Source organism: Lampetra fluviatilis, unplaced genomic scaffold, assembly GCF_964198595.1.
Source record: "Lampetra fluviatilis unplaced genomic scaffold, kcLamFluv1.1 SCAFFOLD_179, whole genome shotgun sequence".
Taxonomy (NCBI): Eukaryota; Metazoa; Chordata; class Hyperoartia; order Petromyzontiformes; family Petromyzontidae; genus Lampetra; species Lampetra fluviatilis.
The window spans coordinates 12,330-34,564 of record NW_027621120.1 but is presented as its reverse complement, the minus strand read 5'-3'; the positions used below and the strand labels follow the sequence as shown (position 1 = coordinate 34,564).

At 59.7% G+C, this 22,235-nt stretch overlaps 1 long non-coding RNA gene across 3 annotated transcripts; it reads left to right on the top strand.

Moving 5' to 3' along the window:
• Positions 1–141: 141 nt before the first annotated feature.
• LOC144954815 (uncharacterized) lies at positions 142–17,400 on the top strand. Of its 3 annotated transcripts, none has more exons than XR_013641378.1 (3): positions 142–195; positions 2,539–2,615; positions 17,349–17,400. It is a non-coding gene; the product is annotated as an uncharacterized LOC144954815 (long non-coding RNA). The 3 variants fall into 3 exon arrangements; XR_013641376.1 differs by lacking the exon at positions 142–195 and adding an exon at positions 198–232; XR_013641377.1 differs by lacking the exon at positions 142–195 and adding an exon at positions 205–246.
• Positions 17,401–22,235: the final 4,835 nt, after the last annotated feature.

Here is a 22,235-nt window from a genome sequence, read left to right as displayed (position 1 = left end):
CCCTCGGGGGGGAGGGGCCTGGGACGTCACCGCCCGTGACGTCACTGCGCTAGGACGTCGCTACGTCATCGCGCACCGTGCGCGCGACGTCATCACGCAATCGAGCGTGACGTCACCACGCACCACCTCAGCCCTCTAATAGCGGGGGAGTGTGGCCGTGACGTCATCACGTTCGCTGCGTGCTGACGTCATCACGTACGACCTCTTTGACTTCGCATCTGCAAGGCGTTGTGTGTGTAGCGCTCTGTGCGTGTCTCTGTGTGTGTCTGTGTGCGTGTGTCTCTGTCTGTGTGTGTGTGTGTCTGTGTGTGTGTCTCTGTGTGTGTCTGTGTGCGTGTGTCTCTGTCTGTGTGTGTGTGTGTGTGTCTCTGTGTGTGTCTGTGTGTGTGTGTCTCTGTCTGTGTGTGTGTGTCTCTGTCTGTGTGTGTGTGTGTCTGTGTGTGTAGCGCTCTGTGCGTGTCTCTGTGTGTGTCTGTGTGTGTGTGTCTCTGTGTGTGTCTGTGTGCGTGTGTCTCTGTCTGTGTGTGTGTGTGTCTGTGTGTGTAGCGCTCTGTGCGTGTCTCTGTGTGTGTCTGTGTGTGTGTGTCTCTGTGTGTGTCTGTGTGTGCGTGTGTCTGTGTGTGTGTGTGTCTGTGTGTGTGTCTCTCTGTGTGTGTGTGTCTCTGTGTGTGTCTCTGTGTGTGTCTGTGTGTGTGTGTCTCTGTGCGTGTCTCTGTGTGTGTCTGTGTGTGTGTGTCTGTGTGTGTGTGTGTGTGTCTGTGTGTGTCTGTGTGTGTGTGTCTGTGTGTGTGTGTCTGTGTGTGTGTCTGTGTGTGTGTGTGTCTATGTGTGGGTGTCTGTGTGTGTATGTCTGTGTGTGTCTGTGTGTGTGTGTCTGTGTGTGTCTGTGTGTGTGTGTCTCTGTGCGTGTCTGTGTGTGTGTGTCTGTGTGTGTGTGTGTCTGTGTGTGTGTTTGTGTGTGTGTGTGTCTATGTGTGTGTGTCTGTGTGTGTCTGTGTGTGTGTGTCTGTGCGTGTCTATGTGTGTGTGTGTCTGTGTGTGTGTGTGTAGGGCTCAATGTGTGTGTCTGTGTGTGTCTGTGTCTCTGTGTGTGTGTGTCTGTGTGTGTAGCGCTCTGTGCGTGTCTATGTGTGTGTCTGTGTGTGTGTGTGTCTGTGTGTGTGTCTGTGTGTGTGTGTGTCTCTGTGTGTGTGTGTCTCTGTGTGTGTGTGTCTCTGTGTGTGTGTGTGTCTATGTGTGTGTGTCTATGTGTGGGTGTCTGTGTGTGTGTGTGTGTGTCTGTGTGTGTGTGTGTCTGTGTGTGTGTGTGTCTGTGTGTGTCTGTGTGTGTGTGTCTGTGTGTGTGTGTGTGTCTGTGTGTGTCTGTGTGTGTGTGTCTGTGTGTGTGTGTCTGTGTGTGTGTCTGTGTGTGTGTGTGTCTATGTGTGGGTGTCTGTGTGTGTATGTCTGTGTGTGTCTGTGTGTGTGTGTCTGTGTGTTTGTGTGTGTGTGTCTGTGTGTGTCTGTGTGTGTGTGTCTCTGTGTGTGTGTGTCTGTGTGTGTGTGTCTGTGTGTGTGTGTCTGTGTGTGTGTCTGTGTGTGTCTGTGTGTGTGTGTCTGTGTGTGTGCGTGTCTATGTGTGGGTGTCTGTGTGTGTATGTCTGTGTGTGTGTGTGTCTGTGTGTGTGTGTGTGTGTCTGTGTGTGTCTGTGTGTGTGTCTCTGTGTGTGTGTCTGTGTGTGTGTGTGTCTGTGTGTGTGTCTGTGTGTGTGTGTGTCTGTGCGTGTCTGTGTGTGTGTGTCTGTGTGTGTCTGTGTGTGGGTGTCTGTGTGTGTATGTCTGTGTGTGTGTGTGTCTGTGTGTGTCTGTGTGTGTCTGTGTGTGTGTGTCACTGTGTGTGTGTGTGTGTGTCTGTCTGTGTGTGTGTGTCTGTGTGTGTGTCTGTGTGTGTGTGTCTCTGTGTGTGTCTGTGTGTGTGTGTGTCTGTGTGTGTGTGTCTGTGTGTGTGTGTGTCTGTGTGTGTGTGTGTCTGTGTGTGTGTGTCTCTGTGTGTGTCTATGTGTGTGTGTGTCTGTGCGTGTGTGTCTGTGTGTGTGTGTGTCTGTGTGTGTGTGTCTCTGTCTATGTGTGTGTCTTTGTGTGTGTGTGTCTGTGTGTGTGTGTGTGTGTGTCTGTGTGTGTGTCTGTGTGTCTGTGTGTGTCTCTGTCTGTGTGTGTGTGTCTCTGTGTGTGTGTGTGTGTCTGTGTGTGTGTCTGTGTAGGTGTGTGTGTCAGTGTGTGTGTGTCTGTGTGTGTGTGTGTGTGTGTCTGTGTGTGTGTGTGTCTGTGTCTCTCTGTCTGTGTGTGTCTGTGTGTCTGTGTTTCTGTATATGTGTCTGACTGAGTGACTGACTGACTGAGTGACTGGCTGAGTGACTGAGTGACTGACTGACTGAGTGGCTGACTGAGTGAGTGACTGACTGGCTGAGTGACTGAGTGAGTGACTGAGTGACTGAGTGAGTGAGTGACTGACTGAGTTAGTGACTGACTGAGTGACTGACTGAGTGACTGACTTTTTAGATCAACAAGAATGGAGTCACCACCGCTGTATGAGGACCTGGGCCAGACAGCAGAAGAATTGCTCAGCCTGGGGTTTGGTGAGGACTCACCACCTCACTCACCAACCCACCCACCCACTCACCCACCCACCCACTCACTCACCCACCCACTCACCCACCCACCCACTCACTCACCCACCCACTCACGCACCCACTCACCCACCCACCCACTCACCCACCCACCCACTCACTCACCCACTCACCAACTCACCCACTCACTCACTCACTCACCCACTCACCCACCCACCCACCCACGCACCCACTCACTCACTCACCCACCCACCCACCCACTCACCCACCCACCCACCCACTCACTCACCCACCCACTCACCCACCCACCCACGCACCCACTCACTCACTCACCCACCCACCCACCCACGCACCCACTCACTCACTCACCCACCCACCCATGCACCCACTCACTCACCCACCCACCCACGCACCCACTCACTCACTCACTCACCCACTCACCCACTCACCCACCCACCCACCCACTCACCCACTCACTCACCCACGCACCCACTCACCCACTCACTCACTCACCCACGCACCCACCCACTCACTCACCCACTCACCCACTCACTCACTCACCCACCCACTCACCCACTCACCCACCCACCCACCCACCCACCCACGCACCCACTCACTCACTCACCCACCCACCCACCCACTCACTCACCCACCCACCCACCCACCCACGCACCCACTCACCCACCCACCCACGCACCCACTCACTCACCCACTCACCCACCCACCCACTCACGCACCCACTCACTCACTCACCCACTCACGCACCCACTCACCCACCCACCCACCCACGCACCCACTCACTCACTCACCCACTCACCCACCCACCCACGCACCCACTCACTCACTCACCCACTCACGCACCCACTCACCCACCCACCCACGCACCCACCCACCCACTCACCCACTCACTCACTCACCAACCCACCCACCCACCCACTCACTCACTCACCCACCCACCCACTCACCCACTCACTCACTCACTCACCCACCCACCCACTCACCCACCCACTCATCCACCCACGCACCCACTCACTCACTCACCCACCCACCCACTCACTCACCCACCCACCCACTCACCCACCCACTCACCCACCCACGCACCCACTCACTCACTCACCCACCCACTCACCCACTCACTCACTCACTCACTCACCCACCCACCCACCCACTCACCCCACTCACTCACTCACCCACCCACCCACTCACTCACCTCACCCACCCACTCACCCACCCACCCACTCACCCACGCACCCACCCACTCACCCACCCACTCACTCATCCACCCACCCACGCACCCACTCACTCACTCACCCACCCACCCACTCACCCACTCACTCACTCACCCACCCACCCACTCACCCACTCACTCACTCACCCACCCACCCACCCACGCACCCACTCACTCACTCACCCACCCACTCACCCACCCACCCACGCACCCACTCACTCACTCACCCACCCACCCACCCACTCACCCACTCACTCACTCACTCACCCACCCACCCACCCACCCACCCACCCACCCACCCACCCACTCACCCGCTCACTCACTCACCCACCCACTCACTCACCCACCCACTCACTCACCCACCCACCCACTCACCCACCCACTCACCTACTCACTCACTCACGCACCCACCCACTCACCCACCCACTCACCCACTCACCCACTCACTCACCCACTCACTCACCAACTCACCCACCCACTCACTCACCCACCCACCCACTCACTCACCCACCCACCCACCCACTCACTCACCCACTCACTCACTCACTCACCCACTCACTCACCCACCCACCCACTCACTCACCCACTCACTCACCCACCCACCCACTCACTCACCCACTCACCCACCCACTCACCCACTCACTCACCCACCCACCCACTCACTCACCCACTCACTCACCCACCCACCCACTCACTCACTCACCCACTCACTCACCCACCCACCCACTCACTCACCCACTCACTCACTCACCCACCCACCCACTCACTCACCCACTCACTCACTCACCCACCCGCTCACTCACTCACCCACCCACTCACTCACCCACCCACTCACTCACCCACCCACCCACTCACCCACCCACTCACCTACTCACTCACTCACGCACCCACCCACTCACCCACCCACTCACCCACTCACCCACTCACTCACCCACTCACTCACCAACTCACCCACTCACTCACCCACCCACTCACCCACCCACCCACTCACTCACCCACCCACTCACGCACCCACTCACCCACCCACCCACTCACCCACCCACCCACTCACTCACCCACTCACCAACTCACCCACTCACTCACTCACTCACTCACCCACTCACCCACCCACCCACCCACGCACCCACTCACTCACTCACCCACCCACCCACCCACTCACCCACCCACCCACCCACTCACTCACCCACCCACTCACCCACCCACCCACGCACCCACTCACTCACTCACCCACCCACCCACCCACGCACCCACTCACTCACTCACCCACCCACCCATGCACCCACTCACTCACCCACCCACCCACGCACCCACTCACTCACTCACTCACCCACTCACCCACTCACCCACCCACCCACCCACTCACCCACTCACTCACCCACGCACCCACTCACCCACTCACTCACTCACCCACGCACCCACCCACTCACTCACCCACTCACCCACTCACTCACTCACCCACCCACTCACCCACTCACCCACCCACCCACCCACCCACCCACCCACGCACCCACTCACTCACTCACCCACCCACCCACCCACTCACTCACCCACCCACCCACCCACGCACCCACTCACCCACCCACCCACGCACCCACTCACTCACCCACTCACCCACCCACCCACTCACGCACCCACTCACTCACTCACCCACTCACGCACCCACTCACCCACCCACCCACCCACGCACCCACTCACTCACTCACCCACTCACCCACCCACCCACGCACCCACTCACTCACTCACCCACTCACGCACCCACTCACCCACCCACCCACGCACCCCACCCACCCACCCACCCACTCACTCACTCACCCACCCACCCACTCACCCACTCACTCACTCACTCACCCACCCACCCACTCACCCACCCACTCATCCACCCACGCACCCACTCACTCACTCACCCACCCACCCACTCACTCACCCCACCCACCCACTCACCCACCCACTCACCCACCCACGCACCCACTCACTCACTCACCCACCCACTCACCCACTCACTCACTCACTCACCCACCCACCCACCCACTCACCCACTCACTCACTCACCCACCCACCCACTCACATCACTCACCCACCCACTCACCCACCCACCCACTCACCCACGCACCCACCCACTCACCCACCCACTCACTCATCCACCCACCCACGCACCCACTCACTCACTCACCCACCCACCCACTCACCCACTCACTCACTCACCCACCCACCCACTCACCCACTCACTCACTCACCCACCCACCCACCCACGCACCCACTCACTCACTCACCCACCCACTCACCCACCCACCCACGCACCCACTCACTCACTCACCCACCCACCCACCCACTCACCCACTCACTCACTCACTCACCCACCCACCCACCCACCCACCCACCCACCCACCCACTCACCCGCTCACTCACTCACCCACCCACTCACTCACCCACCCACTCACTCACCCACCCACCCACTCACCCACCCACTCACCTACTCACTCACTCACGCACCCACCCACTCACCCACCCACTCACCCACTCACCCACTCACTCACCCACTCACTCACCAACTCACCCACCCACTCACTCACCCACCCACCCACTCACTCACCACCCACCCACCCACTCACTCACCCACTCACTCACTCACTCACCCACTCACTCACCCACCCACCCACTCACTCACCCACTCACTCACCCACCCACCCACTCACTCACCCCACTCACCCACCCACTCACCCACTCACTCACCCACCCACCCACTCACTCACCCACTCACTCACCCACCCACCCACTCACTCACTCACCCACTCACTCACCCACCCACCCACCACTCACTCACCCACTCACTCACTCACCCACCCACCCACTCACTCACCCACTCACTCACTCACCCACCCGCTCACTCACTCACCCACCCACTCACTCACCCACCCACTCACTCACCCACCCACCCACTCACCCACCCACTCATCCACCCACGCACCCACTCACTCACTCACCCACCCACCCACTCACTCACCCACCCACCCACTCACCCACCCACTCACCCACCCACGCACCCACTCACTCACTCACCCACCCACTCACCCACTCACTCACTCACTCACCCACCCACCACCCACTCACCCACTCACTCACTCACCCACCCACCCACTCACTCACTCACCCACCCACTCACCCACCCACCCACTCACCCACGCACCCACCCACTCACCCACCCACTCACTCATCCACCCACCCACGCACCCACTCACTCACCCACCCACCCACTCACCCACTCACTCACTCACCCACCCACCCACCCACGCACCCACTCACTCACTCACCCACCCACTCACCCACCCACCCACGCACCCACTCACTCACTCACACACCACCCACACCCACTCACCCACTCACTCACTCACTCACCCACCCACCCACCCACCCACCCACTCACCCGCTCACTCACTCACCCACCCACTCACTCACCCACCCACTCACTCACACCCACCCACCCACTCACCCACCCACTCACCTACTCACTCACTCACGCACCCACCCACTCACCCACCCACTCACCCACTCACCCACTCACTCACCCACTCACTCACCAACTCACCCACCCACTCACTCACCACCACACCACTCACTCACCCACCCACTCCACCCACTCACTCACCCACTCACTCACTCACTCACCCACTCACTCACCCACCACCCACTCACTCACCCACTCACTCACCCACCCACCCACTCACTCACCCACTCACCCACCCACTCACCCACTCACTCACCCACCCACCCACTCACTCACCCACTCACTCACCCACCCACCCACTCACCACTCACCACTCACTCACCCACCCACCCACTCACTCACCCACTCACTCACTCACCCACCCACCCACTCACTCACCCACTCACTCACTCACCCACCCTCTCACATCACTCACCCACCCACTCACTCACCCACCCACTCACTCACCCACCCACCCACTCACCCACCCACTCACCTACTCACTCACTCACAGCACCCACCATCACCCACCCACTCCACCACTCACCCACTCACTCACCCCACTCACTCCACTCAACTCACCCACTCCACTCACTCACCCACCCACCCACTCACTCACCCACTCACTCACCCACCCACCCACTCACTCACCCACTCACTCACTCACCCACCACCCACTCACTCACCCACTCACTCACCCACCCACCCACTCACTCACCCACTCACTCACCCACCCACCCACTCACTCACCCACTCACTCACTCACTCACCCACCCACCCACTCACTCACCCACTCACTCACCCACCCACCCACTCACTCACCCACTCACTCACCCACCCACCCACTCACTCACCCACTCACTCACCCACCCACCCACTCACTCACCCACTCACTCACTCACTCACTCCACCCACCCACTCACTCACCCACTCACTCACTCACCCACCCCACCCCACTCACTCACCCACTCACTCACTCACCCACCCACCCACTCACTCACCCACCTCACTCACTCACCCACCCACTCACTCACTCACTCCACTCACTCACTCACTCACCCACTCACTCACCCACCCACCCACTCACTCACCCCACCCACCCACTCACTCACCCACTCACTCACCCACCCACCCACCCACTCACTCACCCACTCACTCACTCACCCACCCACCCACTCACCCACTCACTCACTCACCCACCCACCCACTCACTCACCCACTCACTCACCCACCCACCCACCCACCCACTCACTCACCCACCCACCCACCCACTCACCCACTCACCCACCCACCCACCCACTCACTCACCCACCCACCCACCCACCCACTCACCCACCCACCCACTCACCCACCCACCCACCCACCCTACTCACCCACCCACACTCACCCACTCACCACCACACCACTCACTCACCCACCCACTCACCACTCACCCACCCACCCACTCACCCACTCACTCACCCACCCACCCACCTCACCCACCCACCCACTCACCCACCCACCCACCACCCACTCACTCACCCACCCACCCACCTACTCACCCACCCACCACCCACTCACTCACCCACCCACTCACCCACCCACCACCCACCCACTCACTCACTCCACCCACCCACCCACTCACTCACTCACCCACCCACCCACTCACTCACTCACCCACCCACCCACTCACTCACCACCCACCCACTCACTCCACCCACCCACCCACCCACCCACTCACTCACCCACCCACTCACTCACTCACCCACCCACCACCACTCACTCACTCACCCACCCACCCACCCACTCACCCACCCACCCACCCACCTCACTCACTCACCCACCCACTCACTCACTCACCCACCCACCACTCACTCACCCACCCACCCACCACTCACCCACCCACTCACCCCACCCACCCACTCACTCACACCACCCACCCACCCACTCACTCACCCACCCACCCACCCACCCACTCACCCACCCACCCACTCACTCACTCACCCACCCACCACTCACTCACTCACCCACCCACCCACCCACCCACTCACTCACTCACCCACCCACCCACCCACTCACCCACTCACTCACCCACCCACCCCACCCACTCACTCACCCACCCACCCACCCACCCACCCACTCACCCACCCACTCACCTCACTCACCCACCCACTCACTCACCCACACCCACCCACCACCCACCCACTCACCCACCCACCCACCCACCCACTCACTCACCCACCCACCCACCCACTCACTCACCCACCCACCCACCCACTCACTCACTCACTCACCACCCACCCACTCACTCACTCACCCACCCACCCACCACCCACCCACCCACCCACTCACCCACTCACTCACCCACCCACTCACCCACTCACTCACCCACCCACTCACCCACCCACCCACCCACTCACCCACCCACCCACCCACCACTCACTCACACCACCCACCCACCCACTCACCCACCCACTCACCCACCCACCCACCCACTCACCCACCCACTCACCCACCCACCCACTCACCCACCCCACCCACCACTCACCCACCCACTCACCCACCCACCCACCCACTCACCCACCCACCCACCCACTCACTCACCCCACCCACCCACTCACCCACCCACTCACCCACCAACCCACTCACCCACCCACTCACCCACCCACCCACTCACCCACCCACCCACCCACCCACTCACCCACCCACCCACCCACCCACTCACCCACTCCACCCACTCACTCACTCACCCACCCACTCACCCACCACTCACCCACCCACTCACCCACCCACCCACCCACTCACCCACCCACCCACCCACCCACCCACTCACTCACTCACCCACCCACCCACCCACCCACTCACCCACCCACTCACCCACCCACCCACTCACCACCCACTCACCCACCCACCCACCCACTCACCCACCCACCCACCCACCCACTCACCCACCCACTCCACTCACCCACCCACTCACCCACCCACTCACACACCCACCAACCCACCCACTCACCCACTCACCCACTCCATCCACTCACCCACCCACTCACCCACCCACCACTCACCCACCCACTCACCCACCCACCACCCACTCACCCACCCACCCACCCACTCACTCACCCACCCACCCACCCACTCACCCACCCACCCACTCACTCACCCACCCACCCACACCACCCACCCACCCACCCACCCACTCACTCACTCACCCACCCACTCACCCACTCACTCACCCACCCACTCACCCACCCACCCACCCACTCACCCACCCACTCACTCACCCACCCACCACCCACCCACCCACCCACTCACCCACCCACTCACCCACCCACCCACTCACCCACCCACTCACCCACCCACCCACTCACCCACCCACCCACCCACCCACCCACCCACTCACCCACCCACTCACTCACCCACCCACCCACTCACCCACCCACTCACCCACCAACCCACTCACCACCCACTCACCCACCCACCCACTCACCCACCCACCCACCCACCCACTCACCACCCACCCACCACCCACCCACTCACCCACCCACCCACTCACTCACTCACCCACCCACTCACCCACTCACTCACCCACCCACTCACCACCCACCCACCCACTCACCCACCCACCCACCCACCCACTCACTCACTCACCCACCCACCCACCCACCCACTCACCCACCCACTCACCCACCCACCCACTCACCCAACCACTCACCCACCCACCCACCCACTCACCCACCCAACCCACCCACCCACTCACCCACCCACCCACTCACCCACCCACTCACCCACCCACCCACCCACCCACTCACCCACCCACCCACCCATCCACTCACCCACCCACTCACCCACCCACCCACTCACCCACCCACCACTCACCCACCCACCCACCCACTCACCCACCCACCCACCACTCACTCACCCACCCACCCACCCACTCACCCACCCACCCACTCACTCACCCACCCACCCACCCACCCACCCACCCACCCACTCACTCACTCACCCACCCACTCACCCACTCACTCACCCACCCACTCACCCACCCACCCACCCACTCACCCACCCACTCACTCACCCACCCACCCACCCACCCACCCACCCACCCACTCACCCACCCACTCACCCACCCACCCACTCACCCACCCACTCACCCACCCACCCACTCACCCACCCACCCACCCACCCACTCACCCACCCACTCACTCACCCACCCACCCACCCACTCACTCACCCACCCACCCACCCACCCACTCACTCCACCCACCCACTCACCCACCCACCCACTCACCCACCCACTCACCACCACCCACCCACCCACCACACACCCACCACCCACCCACTCACTCACCCACCCACCCACCCACCCACCCACTCACCCACCCACTCACCCACCCACTCACCCACCCACCCACTCACCCACCACCCACCCACCCACTCACCCACCCACCCACCCACTCACCCACCCACCCACCCACTCACTCACCCACCCACCCACCCACCCACCCACCCCACTCACCCACCACACTCACCCACCCACCCACTCACCCACCCACTCACCCACCCACCCACCCACTCACCCACCCACCCACCACCCACCCACCCACCCACTCACCCACCCACCCACTCACCCACCCACTCACCCACCCACCCACCCACTCACCCACCCACTCACCCACCCACCCACCCACTCACCCACCCACTCACCCACCCACTCACCCACCCACCCACCCACCCACTCACCCACCCACCCACCCACTCCACTCACTCACCCACCCACCCACCCACCCACCCACCCACCCACCCACCCACTCACCCACCCACTCACTCACCCACTCACCCACCCACCCACTCACCCACCCACTCACCCACCCACCCACCCACTCACCCACCCACCCACCCACCCACTCACTCACCCACCCACCCACCCACTCACCCACCCACCCACCCACTCACTCACCCACCCACCCACCCACCCACCCACTCACTCACCCACCCACTCACCCACTCACTCACCCACCCACTCACCCACCCACCCACCCACTCACCCACCCACCCACTCACTCACCCACCCACCCACCCACCCACCCACCCACTCACCCACCCACTCACCCACCCACCCACTCACCCACCCACTCACCCACCCACCCACCCACCCACTCACCCACCACCCACCACTCACCCACCCACTCACCCACCCACCCACCCACCCACTCACCCACCACCCACCCACTCACTCACCCACCCACCCACCCACCCACTCACCCACCCACTCACCACACCCACTCACCCACCCACCCACCCACTCACCCACCCACCCACCCACCCACTCACTCACCCACCCACCCACCCACTCACCCACCCACTCACCCACCCACTCACCCACCCACCCACTCACCCACCCACTCACCCACCACCCACCCACTCACCCACCACCCACCACCCACTCACTCACCCACCCACCCCACCCACCCACTCACCCACCCACTCACCCACCCACCCACTCACCCACCCACCCACCCACTCACCCACCCACCCACTCACCCACCCACCCACCCACTCACCCACTCCACCCACCCACTCACCCACCCACCCACTCACCTACTCACTCACCCACACCACCCACCCACCCACCCACCCACTCACCCACCCCACCCACTCACCCCACCCACCCACTCACCCACCCACCCACTCACCTACTCACTCACCCACCCACCCACCCACCCACTCACCCACCCACCCACTCACCCACCCACCCACTCACCCACCCACCCACTCACCTACTCACTCACCCACCCACCCACCCACCCACCCACTCACCCACCCACCCACCCACTCACCCACTCCACCCACCCACCCACCCACCCACCCACCCACTCACCCACCCACCCACCCACCCACTCACCCACTCACCCACCCACCCACCCACTCACCCACCCACCCACCCACCCACTCACCCACCCACCCACCCACCCACTCCACTCACCCACCCACCCACACCACTCACCCACCCACCCACTCACCTACTCACTCACCCACCCACCCACCCACCCACCCACTCACCCACCCACCCACTCACTCACCCACCCACCCACCCACTCACCCACCCACCCACCCACTCACCCACCCACCCACTCACCTACTCACTCACCCACCCACCCACCCACTCACCCACCCACCCCCACCCACTCACCCACCCACCCACCCACTCACCCACCCACCCACCCACTCACCCACCCACCCACTCACCCACCCACCACCCACTCACTCACCCACCCACCCACTCACTCACCCACCCACCCACCCACTCACTCACCCACCCACCCACTCACTCACTCACCCACCCACCCACCTACTCACTCACCCACCCACCCACCCACCCACTCACTCACCCACCCACCCACTCACTCACCCACCCACCCACTCACCCACCCACCCACTCACTCACCACCCACCCACCCACTCACTCACCCACCCACCCACCCACTCACTCACCCCACCCACCCACCCACTCACTCACCCACCCACCCACCCACTCACCACCCACCACCCACTCACCTACTCACTCACCCACCCACCCACCCACCCACTCACTCACTCACCCACCCACTCACTCACCCACTCACTCACTCACCCACCCACTCACCCACCCACTCACCCACCCACTCACCCACTCACTCACCCACCCACCCACTCACTCACTCACCCACTCACCCACTCACCCACTCACCCCCACCCACTCACCCACCCACCCACTCACCTACTCACTCACCCACCCACCCACCCACCCACCCACTCACTCACTCACCCACCCACTCACTCACCCACTCACTCACCCACCCACTCACCCACCCACTCACCCACCCACTCACCCACTCACTCACCCACCCACCCACCCACTCACCCACCCACCCACCCACTCACCCACCCACCCACCCACTCACCCACCCACCCACCCACCCACTCACTCACCCACCCTCCCACTCACTCACCCACCCACCCACCCACTCACTCACCCACCCACCCCACTCACTCACCCACCCACCCACCCACTCACTCACCCACCCACCCACCCACCCACTCACTCACCCACCCACCCACTCACTCACCCACCCACCCACTCACTCACCCACCCACCCACTCACTCACCCACCCACCCACCCACCCACTCACTCACCCACCCACCCACCCACTCACTCACTCACCCACCCACCCACCCACTCACTCACTCACTCACCCACCCACTCACTCACCCACCCACCCACTCACTCACCCACCCACCCACCCACCCACTCACTCACCCACCCACCCACCCACCCACTCACTCACCCACCCACCCACCACTCACTCACCCACCCACCCACTCACTCACCCACCCACCCACTCACTCACCCACCCACCCACTCACTCACCCACCCACCCACTCACTCACTCACCCACCACCCACCCACCCACCCACTCACTCACCCACCCACCCACTCACCCACCCACCCACTCACCCACCCACCCACCCACTCACCCACCCACCCACCCACTCACCCACCCACCCACTCACCTACTCACTCACCCACCCACCCACCCACCCACTCACCCACCCACCCACCCACTCACCCACCCACCCACTCACCTACTCACTCACCCACCCACCCACCCACCCACTCACTCACTCACCCACCCACTCACTCACCCACTCACTCACCCACCCACTCACCCACTCACCCACTCACTCACCCACCCACTCACCTACTCACTCACCCACCCACTCACCCACTCACCCACTCACTCACCCACCCACTCACCTACTCACTCACCCACCCACCCACCCACCCACCCACTCACCCACTCACCCACCCACCCACCCACCCACCCACTCACCCACCCACCCACCCACCCACTCACCCACCCACCCACTCACCCACCCACCCACCCACCCACCCACCCACCCACCCACTCACTCACCCACCCACCCACCCACTCACTCACTCACCCACCCACCCACCCACCCACTCACTCACCCACCCACCCACTCACCCACCCACCCACCCACTCACCCACCCACCCACCCACTCACCCACCCACCCACTCACCTACTCACTCACCCACCCACCCACCCACCCACTCACCCACCCACCCACCCCCACCCACTCACCCACCCACCCACTCACCTACTCACTCACCCACCCACCCACCACCCACCTCACTCACTCACCCACCCACTCACTCACCCACTCACTCACCCACCCACTCACCCACTCACCCACTCACTCACCCACCCACTCACCTACTCACTCACCCACCCACCCACCCACTCACCCACCCACCCACCCACCCACCCACTCACTCACCCACCCACCCACTCACTCACCCACTCACCCACTCACTCACCCACCCACCCACCCACTCACTCACCCACCCACCCACTCACTCACCCACTCACCCACTCACTCACCCACCCACCCACTCACTCACCCACCACCCACTCACTCACCCACTCACCCACTCACCCACTCACCCACTCACTCACCCACCCACCCACTCACTCACCCACCCACCCACTCACTCACCCACCCACCCCACTCACTCACCCACCCACCCACTCACTCACCCACCCACCCACCCACTCACCCACTCACCACTCACCCACTCACTCACCCACCCACCCACTCACTCACCCACCCACCCACTCACTCACCCACCCACCCACTCACTCACCCACCCACCCACTCACTCACCCACCCACCCACTCACTCACCCACTCACCCACTCACCACTCACCCACCCACCCACCACTCACTCACCCACCCACCCACTCACTCACCCACTCACCCACTCACCCACTCACTCACCCACCCACCCACTCACTCACCCACCCACCCACTCACTCACCCACCCACCCACTCACTCACCCACTCACCCACTCACCCACTCACCCACCCACCCACCCACTCACTCACCCACCCACCCACTCACTCACCCACTCACCCACCCACTCACTCACCCACTCACTCACCCACCCACCCACCCACTCACTCACCCACCCACTCACTCACTCACCCACTCACCCACCCACTCACCCCACTCACCCACTCACCCACCCACCCACCCACTCACTCACCCACCCACTCACTCACTCACCCACTCACCCACCCACTCACCCACTCACCCACTCACCCACCCACCCACCCACCCCCACTCACCCACCCACTCACCCACCCACTCACCCACCCACCCACTCACTCACCCACTCACCCACCCACTCACTCACCCACCCACTCACTCACCCACTCACCCACCCACTCACCCACCCACTCACCCACCCACTCACCCACCCACTCACCCACCCACTCACCCACCCACTCACCCACCCACTCACCCACCCACTCACCCACCCACTCACCCACCCACCCACTCACTCACCCACTCACCCACTCACACCACTCACCCACCCACCCACCCACTCACTCACCCACCCACCCACTCACTCACCCACTCACCCACCCACTCACTCACCCACTCACTCACCCACCCACCCACCCACTCACTCACCCACCCACTCACTCACTCACCCACTCACCCACCCACTCACCCACTCACCCACTCACCCACCCACCCACCCACTCACTCACCCACCCACTCACTCACTCACCCACTCACCCACCCACTCACCCACTCACCCACTCACCCACCCACCCACCCACCCACTCACCCACCCACTCACCCACCCACTCACCCACCCACCCACTCACTCACCCACTCACCCACCCACTCACTCACCCACCCACTCACTCACCCACTCACCCACCCACTCACCCACCCACTCACCCACCCACTCACCCACCCACTCACCCACCCACTCACCCACCCACTCACCCACCCACTCACCCACCCACTCACCCACCCACTCACCCACCCACTCACCCACCCACTCACCCACCCACTCACCCACCCACTCACCCACCCACTCACCCACCCACTCACCCACCCACTCACCCACCCACTCACCCACCCACTCACCCACCCACTCACTCACTCACCCTGATGCGGTTTTTGTTTCCAGGAATTGGACTTTGCAGGATCAGCGTGAAGACCAAATCTCAAAATGGAGTGGTAACATCATCACCATCACTACCATCAACATCACTACCATCACTACCATCAACATCACTACCATCACTACCATCAACATCATCACCATCACTACCATCACCATCACTACCATCACTACCATCAACATCACTACCATCAACATCATCAACATCATCACCATCACTACCATCAACATCACTACCATCACTACCATCACTACCATCACTACCATCAACATCATCACCATCACTACCATCACTACCAACAACATCACTACCATCACTACCATCACTACCATCACTACCATCACTACCATCACTACCATCACTACCATCACTACCATCAACATCATCAACATCACTACCATCACTACCATCACTACCATCACTACCAACAACATCACTACCATCACTACCATCACTACCATCACTACCAACAACATCACTACCATCACTACCATCACTACCATCACTACCAACAACATCACTACCATCACTACCATCACTACCATCACTACCATCACTACCATCAACATCATCACCATCACTACCATCACTACCATCAACATCATCAACATCACTACCATCACTACCCATCACTACCATCACTACCATCAACATCATCACCATCACTACCATCACTACCATCACTACCATCACTACCAACAACATCACTACCATCACTACCATCACTACCATCACTACCATCAACATCATCACCATCACCACCATCAACATCACTACCATCACTACCATCACTACCATCACCATCACTACCATCAACATCATCACCATCACTACCATCAACATCACTACCATCACTACCATCACTACCATCATCAACATCACCACCATCACCACCATCAACATCATCATCACCATCACTACCATCACTACCATCAACATCACTACCATCACTACCATCATCACCATCACTACCATCATCAACATCACCACCATCACCATCATCAACATCATCACCATCATCAACATCAACATAACTACCATCACTACCATCACTACCATCACTACCATCACTAGCATCAACATCACTACCATCACCACCATCAACATCACCACCATCAACATCACTACCATCACCACCATCAACATCACCACCATCAACATCACTACCATCACCACCATCAACATCACCACCATCAACATCACTACCATCACCACCATCAACATCACCACCATCAACATCACTACCATCACCACCATCACCATCACTAGCATCAACATCACTACCATCACCACCATCAACATCACTACCATCACCACCATCACCATCACTAGCATCAACATCACTACCATCACCACCATCAACATCACCACCATCAACATCACTACCATCACCACCATCAACATCACCACCATCAACATCACTACCATCACCACCATCAACATCACTACCATCACTACCATCACTACCATCAACATCACTACCATCACTACCATCACTACCATCACTACCATCACCACCATCACCACCATCACCACCATCACCATCATCAACATCATCACCATCATCAACATCAACATCACTACCATCACTACCATCACTACCATCACTACCATCACTACCATCACTAGCATCAACATCACTACCATCACCACCATCAACATCACTACCATCACTACCATCAACATCACTACCATCACTACCATCACCATCACTACCATCACTACCATCATCACCATCACTACCATCACCACCATCACCATCATCAACATCATCACCATCATCAACATCATCACCATCATCAACATCAACATCACCACCATCAACAATACCACCATCACTACCATCAACATCACCACCATCATCATCATCAACATCACTACCATCACTACCATCATCACCATCACCACCACCATCACCACCATCACCACCATCACCACCATCACCATCATCAACATCATCACCATCATCAACATCAACATCACTACCATCACTACCATCACTACCATCACTACCATCACTACCATCACTAGCATCAACATCACTACCATCACCACCATCAACATCACTACCATCACTACCATCAACATCACTACCATCACTACCATCACCATCACTACCATCACTACCATCATCACCATCACTACCATCACCACCATCACCATCATCAACATCATCACCATCATCAACATCATCACCATCATCAACATCAACATCACCACCATCAACAATACCACCATCACTACCATCAACATCACCACCATCATCATCATCAACATCACTACCATCACTACCATCATCACCATCACCACCACCATCACCACCATCACCACCATCACCACCATCATCATCATCAACATCACTACCATCACCACCATCACCACCATCATCATCATCAACATCACCATCAGAGACTGAGTGAGTGACTGACTGAGTGAGTGACTGACTGACTGAGTGACTGACTGACTGAGTGAGTGAGTGAGTGACTGACTGAGTGAGTGACTGAGTGAGTGAGTGACTGAGTGACTGACTGAGTGACTGACTGAGTGAATTACTGACTGACTGAGTGAGTGAGTGACTGACTGAGTGACTGACTGTGTGACTGACTGAGTGAATTACTGACTGACTGAGTGAGTGACTGACTGAGTGACTGAGTGAGTGACTGACTGACTGAGTGACTGACTGACTGACTGAGTGACTGACTGAGTGACTGACTGAGTGAGTGACTGAGTGAGTGAGTGACTGACTGACTGACTGAGTGACTGACTGACTGAGTGACTGACTCACTGACTGAGTGAGTGAGTGACTGACTGAGTGACTGAGTGAGTGAGTGACTGACTGACTGAGTGACTGAGTGAGTGAATGACTGACTGAGTGACTGAGTGGCTGAATGAGTGACTGAGTGACTGACTGACTGAGTGAGTGAGTGACTGACTGAGTGAGTGACTGAGTGACTGACTGAGTGACTGACTGAGTGAGTGACTGACTGACTGACTGAGTGACTGACTGACTGAGTGAGTGACTGACTGAGTGACTGACTGAGTGACTGACTGACTGACTGACTGAGTGACTGACTCACTGACTGAGTGACTGACTGACTGAGTGACTGACTGACTGAGTGACTGACTCACTGACTGACTGAGTGACTGACTGAGTGACTGACTGAGTGACTGACTGAGTGACTGACTGAGTGACTGACTCACTGACTGAGTGACTGAGTGACTGACTGAGTGACTGACTGACTGAGTGACTGACTCACTGACTGAGTGACTGACTGACTGAGTGACTGACTGACTGACTGAGTGACTGACTCACTGACTGAGTGACTGACTGACTGAGTGACTGACTCACTGACTGAGTGACTGACTGAGTGAGTGAGTGACTGACTGACTGAGTGACTGACTGAGTGACTGACTCACTGACTGAGTGACTGACTGAGTGACTGACTGAGTGACTGAGTGACTGACTCACTGACTGAGTGACTGACTGAGTGACTGACTGAGTGACTGACTGAGTGACTGAGTGACTGACTGAGTGACTGACTGAGTGACTGACTGAGTGACTGAGTGACTGACTGAGTGACTGACTGACTGAGTGACTGACTCACTGAGTGACTGACTGAGTGACTGACTGACTGACTGACTCACTGACTGAGTGACTGACTCACTGACTGACTGACTGACTGACTCACTGACTGAGTGACTGACTGAGTGACTGACTGAGTGACTGACTGAGTGACTGAGTGACTGACTGACTGAGTGACTGACTGACTGAGTGACTGAGTGACTGACTGACTGACTGACTGAGTGACTGACTGAGTGACTGACTGAGTGACTGACTCACTGTCTCTGTGTGATCTGTTGCATGTTGACTGATCATCTCCGGATTCTGGAAAATATCACAGATGGTGAGTTCATATCTGTCTCACTGTCTCTGTGTGTGTCTCTGTGTGTGTCTCTGTGTGTCTCTGTGTGTCTCTGTGTCTCTGTGTGTGTCTCTGTGTGTCTCTGTGTCTCTGTGTGTGTCTCTGTGTGTGTCTCTGTGTGTGTCTCTGTGTGTGTCTCACTCTATGTGTCTCTGTGTGTGTCTCTGTGTGTCTTTGTGTCTCACTGTCTGTGTCTCACTGTCTGTGTCTCTGTGTGTCTCTGTGTCTCTGTGTGTGTCTCTGTGTGTGTCTCTGTGTGTGTCTCTGTGTGTGTCTCACTGTATGTGTCTCACTGTGTGTGTCTCTGTGTGTCTTTGTGTCTCACTGTCTGTGTCTCACTGTCTGTGTCTCACTGTGTGTGTCTCTGTGTCTCTGTGTGTGTCTCTGTGTGTCTCTCTGTGTCTCTCTCTGTGTCTCTCTGTGTGTCTCTGTGTGTCTCTCTGTGTCTCTGTGTCTCTGTGTCTGTCTCTCTCACTGTCCCTGTCTCTCTCCAGGAGGTGAAGACACAAGGCGAGAGCCGTCTGGACTCGTCTCTCGCCGTCGGCTCGCTGGAGACTCGCTACTTCTGTGTGTCTCTCTGTCTCTCTCTGTGTGTCTCTCTGTGTCTCTCTCTGTCTGTGTGTCTCTCTGTGTCTCTCTGTGTGTCTCTCTGTGTCTCTGTGTCTCTGTGTCTCTCTCCAGGAGGTGAAGACACAAGGCGAGAGCCGTCTGGACTCGTCTCTCGCCGTCGGCTCGCTGGAGACGCGCTACTTCTGTGTGTCTCTCTGTCTCTCTCTCTCTCTGTGTGTCTCTCTGTCTCTCTGTGTGTCTCTGTGTGTCTCTCTCACTGTCTGTGTCTCCCTGTCTCTCTCCAGGAGGTGAAGACACAAGGCGAGAGCCGTCTGGACTCGTCTCTCGCCGTCGGCTCGCTGGAGACGCGCTACTTCTGGGCTTCTCGTGGAGTTTCTCTTACTGAGCGATGGACCACCG